This window comes from Phalangium opilio, unplaced genomic scaffold (assembly GCF_054372755.1).
Source record: "Phalangium opilio isolate 3A_F unplaced genomic scaffold, DU_Popi_V2 ptg000042l_1, whole genome shotgun sequence".
Classification (NCBI taxonomy): Eukaryota; Metazoa; Arthropoda; class Arachnida; order Opiliones; family Phalangiidae; genus Phalangium; species Phalangium opilio.
In genome coordinates this window covers 7,493,523-7,500,456 of record NW_028324166.1, presented here as the reverse complement: position 1 = coordinate 7,500,456, position 6,934 = coordinate 7,493,523, and the positions used below count along the sequence as shown (strand labels likewise).

Below are 6,934 nucleotides of genomic sequence, written 5' to 3'. Positions count from 1 at the left end.
TTTAACACATAAAACCATCTTATAACAAAAACTGTTTTTCGATATTAAAAAACCTACTATTAAAGCCCTAAAGGTACAAATATCAATATATAGTTTATTGCAACTGCATTTCAAACTGTCATTCCTCACACATGTAATGAATTTTCTTCACTACTTGACATAATTTAATTATTGAAGAAAAACATCTTAATTGGGTAGATAGCTCTCGTCTCGACTCGGAGGGCTTTATTTTAGTTTCCCAACTTGTTCAAGAACTTAACATGTTAGCACCCACGAAAATTATACAAAATAGCTTTGAACGTGCTAACATCTTAAACTGACTGTGTTCAGCAAATAACGTTTTGCCATAATTTACAAACTAATTAAAATAGCATATCTAGACTTAATTGTTGTTAATGAAATTTGTAAAAGGCACACCTTTAATTGTTACTAGTCAATTTAAAAGTATTCCGATGCGTAACTTAGCTGTAGTTTTAATATTATTCGATTGATTGGATCACCAAAAACACCATGCTTTTTCTATGGAAAAGTTTAGAGAAAGTCTGTGAATTTTTCGTTTAACATTACGGAAAAGTGTCAGATCATGTCTACAAATCCGAGCGGGCGAGGCTTTATGTACGCGCGCTTTGGCGATTTTTTCTATAGATCTATTGGTTTCTTTTTAGCTAGAAGGTATCGATGTGACTAACAATTTTGCCCGAGTAGTAGTGGTAGTAGTAGTAATTAAATAACGACCGTTGGCGACGTGTGATTCAGGTTGCCAAGCAGCCACTGGCCAAATATCCCCCCTGACCGATATAGTAAGGCACATTTCACTTGAAGTATATTTATTGTAGTAGGTATAACGAGAGTACGTAAACGATGTGGCTTAATTATGGGCTACACCATCCAGTTTTATTTTTCTAATAATAGAGTAAAATTTCAGGGAGCGTTTCAGATTAAAAAGGTGTTATTCTACGCTAAAGAAGTAAGAGACTTCGTTGGGAAATGGTTGAACATGAGGTGACTTTGACTGCCGAATTTTGAAGGTTTTTAGCTACTAATTAAGTTTTGAATATTAGGTATTTCAGCTCTAAATTTGATACTTTTGGAACTGACAAAGTAAGTATTTTCAAAACGTTTTTTTTATCACCTAATCACACTCATACCAAATGGTTATATTTTTTAGAATTCGGACATCATTATGGTGGGCCTAGAAATGAACTCAGAACTCGTTTCAAAATCTTACAAATTTTGCACAACTAATTTTTACAAGTCGACCCACATTGTCACCGGAGCGCCCCTTCTTGTCCAAGGCTCAGGCGAAACGCGAATACATCCATTTGATAATATGGTAAGAACTGTTATAGCATTTGCGCAGGTGAAAGTCAAGTACTCCACAATCTTAGAACATCCGCGTTGGTCCATCCGACAATTTGGTCAAATGTTTTCCTCTTTTGTGTTCAAACAAAATATTCATATATTTCAAATTCCTAGAAATTTAAAATACACTATCGTGAAATGTTTCTAAATCTATTTTTAAATGCTAGTTTAAATATGTTTAAAACTATTTAGGTATTTCTTGGTTTGACGGTGGCTAGCGTTCTAATTTTGATTATGAATGAAGTAATTTTGACACTTGCCAGAGGAAAGAGGAGGCGGCGTAGAATTAGATGGAAAAAGAAAGACCCTTCAACGTATAATTCTTACAATTATTGGAAAACATTTGATTTTACCATTCAGCATTTCAGCAAAATAGTCAAAAAAATTCAGACGGTCTCTATCTTACATTAATTTAAAAATTCACGGTTCAGAATTCGGCATTTTAGCAAAATAGTCAAAAAATTTAAGACGGTCTCCATTCTACTTCATTTTCAAAATTCACGGTTCAGAATTCAGCATTTCAGCAAAATAGTCAAAAAATTTCAGACGGTCTCTATCTTACATTAATTTCAAAGTTCACGGTTCAGAATTCGGCATTTCAGCAAAATAGTCAAAAAAGTTCAGACGGTCTCCATTCTACTTCATTTTCAAAATTCACGGATCAGAATTCGGAATTTCAGCAAAATAGTCAAAAAAGTTCAGACGGTCTCCATTCTACTTCATTTTCAAAATTCACGGTTCAGAATTCAGCATTTCAGCAAAATAGTCAAAAACGTTCAGACGGTCTCCATTCTACTTCATTTTCAAAATTCACGGTTCAGAATTCAGCATTTCAGCAAAATAGTCAAAAACGTTCAGACGGTCTCTATCTTACATTAATTTCAAAGTTCGCAGTTCAGAATTCAGCATTTCAGCAAAATAGTCAAAAAGGTTCAGACGATCTCTTACTTTATTTTCAATGTTCACTGTTCAGAATTCGGCATTTTAGCAAAATAGTCAGAAAGGTTCAGACAGTTTACGGTTTGGTAGGATGGGAGAATTTTATAGTAGGAATTCTACTATTTTCAGCAGTTCAGACGTTCAGACATTCAGCAGATTAGTCTATCCCCTCATTGGACTCAATGCTCTTCCCTATTATAATTTACGTTTCTTTCAACACCATGCTTCTAATTTTGGTCATTTTAAACGTCTGCAATGAAAAGTGTCACGTATTTCGAAAATAGCCATTGTTCGTACAGTATTAAGTAATATACGATTGTCACAGTACCTGGAAATGCAGGAAAAGGAAGTGATTTTGGAAGTATTTGTGAATTTCCCCTGAAAGGTCAGCTAATTTTAAAATTGTCATTACAGTCAGGGAATATTAAATTTGTCATTACAGTCAGGGAATATTAAATTTGTCTTACAAGTCAGGGAATATTAAATTTGTCATTATAGTCAGTGAATATTAAATTTGTCATTATAGTCAGTGAATATTAAATTTGTTATTATAGTCAGTGTATAGTCAGTGAATATTAAAGGAACATTATTGACAGAAATTAAGTATTTTTATTCTGATTCCTTATGTTGAAATATGCCGCCCTGAATTTTTTCTGATTTTTTGATGAGCTATTGATAGTTTAAACAATAATAAAGTTTCGTATCCAAAATATGCATTTGAATTTTGGTAAACCGACCTACCAGCCAATCAGCACCCGCGATTTATAAGAGGCAATCCCCAAAGGTTTTCTCACTTGAGTTTCATTTACGTCGTCTGCATTAGGTTCGGAAATCTATATTCTACTTTATTAGAACTCGAAAGAAAGACATTCACTAAATTACCGCCAACTTTGAATCTGCCGAAAATTGCCGAAAGGACAAAATTCTACAATAGTACTTTTTCCACTATGCGTCCTCTGCTAGAAAGCACCCTTTGGCTAGATTGACTTGGCTTCAGTCTGGGAAATAGCACACTTCCTCTGATCCAAAACCAGTTTATTAATTGCTTAAACTAGTTTTTAAATTCAAAAAGGGGGGTTACTGGTCCTCGGGACCACGTGCTATTCACTCATTAGGGTAGCGCATCGAGGGGCTATTCACTCATTAGTGTAGGGCATCGAGGGGCTATTCACTCATTAGGGTAGCGCATCGAGGGCTATTCACTTATTAGGGTAGCGCATCGAGGGGCTATTCATTCATTAGGGTAGGGCATCAAGGAGCTATTCACTCATTAGAGTAAGGTATCGAGGGGCTATTCACTCATTAGGGTAAGGTATCGAGGGGCTATTCATTCATTAGGGTAGCGCATCGAGGGGAACTCATCCCGAAACCCCCACTTTGTCCCCCTATTCACTCATTAGGATATCGAGGGTCTATTCATTCATTTGAGTAGCGCATCGAGGGGGAACTCGTCCCGGATAAAGCGTCAACTACATAGGCTTTAATTTTCTTCGAATGCGAAATATTGTTCAATTGTTTGAATAACATTTTGAGCAATAAAAACTCGCTCCAATATATATGTTCAGTTTTTCACGAAAATATAATCCAAGATTTACCGCAAATGATTTTTCATTTCCGAAATATATTGCGGCATTAAATCTGAAATTTTAACAAATGTTATAGCGATTTCCACTGACTGCACTAGAGCACTCTAAGTGCACTCTCGGCGCGTTTTCGTCCGCCACTGGGAACACGAGTGCAACACTCGCCCAGAATCGCGTTTTCCACTGACCCCAATATCTGCCCGAGAATTGCTCTTTCGTGCTCTGAAAAATTCGACGGAGCGACGGTGCTCGAGTATGACGTAATAAAAATAAAATGGCGAACCACGCGGTATCTCATAGAAGACGGGCTCTCGCTTATTCTTATTTATTTCTGGAATCATCTTCTGAAAGTTCTGAAGATGAAGAATACGAGGTTTTATCATTACTTTAAAGATATTACGCCTCAAAGCCTGGTTCTCACTTGGCGAAAAAATGCATTTTTCGCCACGCGACTTGATACGCGCGACTAAAATGAGCGAATTTTCTTCTAGTCGCCGTCAAAATCGCCCCAAAGAGTCCCAACGCGACTGTTCTATTTTTTTTCGCTAAACGCTCGGCGAAAAAAGACTTCAGCCAATCAGGTTCAGGTAGTGGGAAGGGGAAGGGGGAGTGTGCTATGTCGCCAATTTTAAGCCTTGGTCACTTGATGAATGAAAATAACCATTGAGTTCTAATATATATGTTCTGATCTCTATGAAAATAACAGAGGTAAGTTTAGGCAAGTACGCTTCTAATTTAATTTTTTAAGAGTGAAGTACGTACGCTAGCTAAAATTAATTATGTTTCTATTAGATAAATATGGATGTGTCAAAAATTTCTATTAAGGGGGACAAGAAAATAACTTGGTTCATTATTAAATAGAATACAAGTTTGAATTTTTAGGCTTAAGATGCGTAAAATAGCGCTGAAGCGTTTTTAAAATTTCGCGCCCAATGAGAACCACTCCCCCAGCGACTAAAATATCGCCGGTTTTTTTCGCCACGCGAAAAATAAATTCGCCGCGATTACTTGCCAAGTGAGAACTAGCCTTCATCCTAAAACCAATAATTATATCAGAGACGTTGTCGATCATTACTCAAAATAGATTTTTTTGTAAATTAATTGAAATGTTAAGTCTATTAATTGGTTTCAGCCCATTTGCGTCAAGATATACACACTTTATTACAATTTTGTCTCCGGCGCCAATTTTGATTATTCAGAGCGCGCTCGGACCTCTCGATCGTGTTCCACTGACGAAACTACTCTCTCCAAAACTCGCTGAGGGCAGTTACGTCATCCTAACCCTGAGAGCACTCTTTGGAGCAGTCAGTGGATATCGCTATTAGTCTGGGAAACGTCTTTTTTATACTTTCTAACCAAAACAACGGACCCCATGTTTTTTTGCGCCAATTATTGAGCAAAGAAAGAAAAATTAAAAGCTACAACCTTCAATATTTGAAAAGTTATGTTTAGTGGTGGACCTACTTATGTAAAAAATGATGTGCGTCTCATTTTTTATGCGGATTAAGTTTTTTATTAAGTTTTCTTCAATGGAAGAAAGGCTAATTAATGTTACTGTGTAAGGCGATTAACTAGAGATCGGCACGGTTTTTAAAATAAGTCGAGAACTGTTCAAGTTCGCCACCCTGTTCTTGGCTTTCGGGTTATAGCATGAACGTTAAAGTTAGGGTTAGGCCCTTAAATTCGGCTGAAGTTGCTGCAAACAGTAGATCAGTCTTGGAAGTTCCTGAAAGGCAAGCTATCTCAATATACCGTGTTGTTGGTGAGTTAATTTAACCCATTTTCATATCGTATTTTTGTCTAGAACTTTGTTAGTTTTTGGTCCTGTTGATCGAAATCACGCAAGGAGAGACACTGCTAAAAAGGTCAATCGCAATCAGACCTTTATATTTGACCGGGTTTTTGATGGGAGCTGCCCCAACCAAATTGTCTTTGAGGAAGCCACATTACCAATTATTGATAGTCTTATGAATGGGTTTAACTGTTCAGGTAATGTCGAGTGACAGGATGGATTAGTGTGTGATTAAGTTTATTGTGGGTCTCAAATTTATCGTATTTTAGTCTTTGCTTATGGCGCTAGGAAAACCCATACTATGTTAGGCAATGCAGAAAACCTATAGGATATCCTTTCATATGGTTTTGGAACTGTTCAGAGGAGTGGGTTTAGTAGAGGACAAGGAATGCGAGATCTCAGTGTCATACATGGAGGTACTAACCGTTGTTTCTTAGATTGGTCAACAAATTGGTTTTCTTACTCAGGTCTACAATGAAACTATCAAAGACTTATTAGTACCGTCAGTTCCTTTACAAATCCGGGAAGATAGTTTTGGGGTAAAAGTCCAGGGGTTATCCATGCACAAACCCAAAGATGCCGAAGAACTCCTTGGTCTTGGCAATAAAAATCGAACCCAGCACCAGACGGACTCCAATGCCGAGTCATCCCGCTCTCACGCCGTTTTTCAAATTCATTTGATACAAAAAGACAAAATTCCTGGACCAAATGAACGTATGAAGTTGGGCAAGATGAGTTTGGTGGATTTGGCTGGTTCTGAACGTGCCACGGCTCTGAAAAGTCACAGCAAAGCTCGTCTGAAGGAAGGGGCCAACAAAAATCAATCCTTTTTGGCACTCGAAAATTGTATAAATGCCCTAGCTGATTATAAGGTATTGCTAATTTATTTCAGGGTTCTCCTAATGAATGCAGTAATCATTTATTTTTCTTCTTGCCAATCTAGGAAGGAAACCATGTCCCCTATAGTAGTAGTAAACTAACGCGTATTTTGAAAAATAGTTTAGGAGAAAACTGTGTAATAGTTGTGATTGCTGCTGTTAGGTATTTTAATAACCTTAACACCAATTATTATTTAGTAATAGGTTTAATCAACTTAATTATTTATAGCCCTTCGTCATTAACCTACGAGGACACTCTTAACACGCTAAAATACGCGGCTCGTGTCATGGAAATCAAACTCGACTTACAAATGAAATGCTTACAGCGTCCATCTCGAGAACGTCGTGACAACGTCTCGATCTTCGACTCTAGTGAATGA

General features: G+C 37.0%; 1 pseudogene; it reads left to right on the top strand.

The window, feature by feature from the left end:
• The first annotated feature begins 997 nt into the window (after positions 1-997).
• On the top strand, positions 998-6,934 carry LOC149678816 (kinesin-like protein KIF18B; annotated as a pseudogene).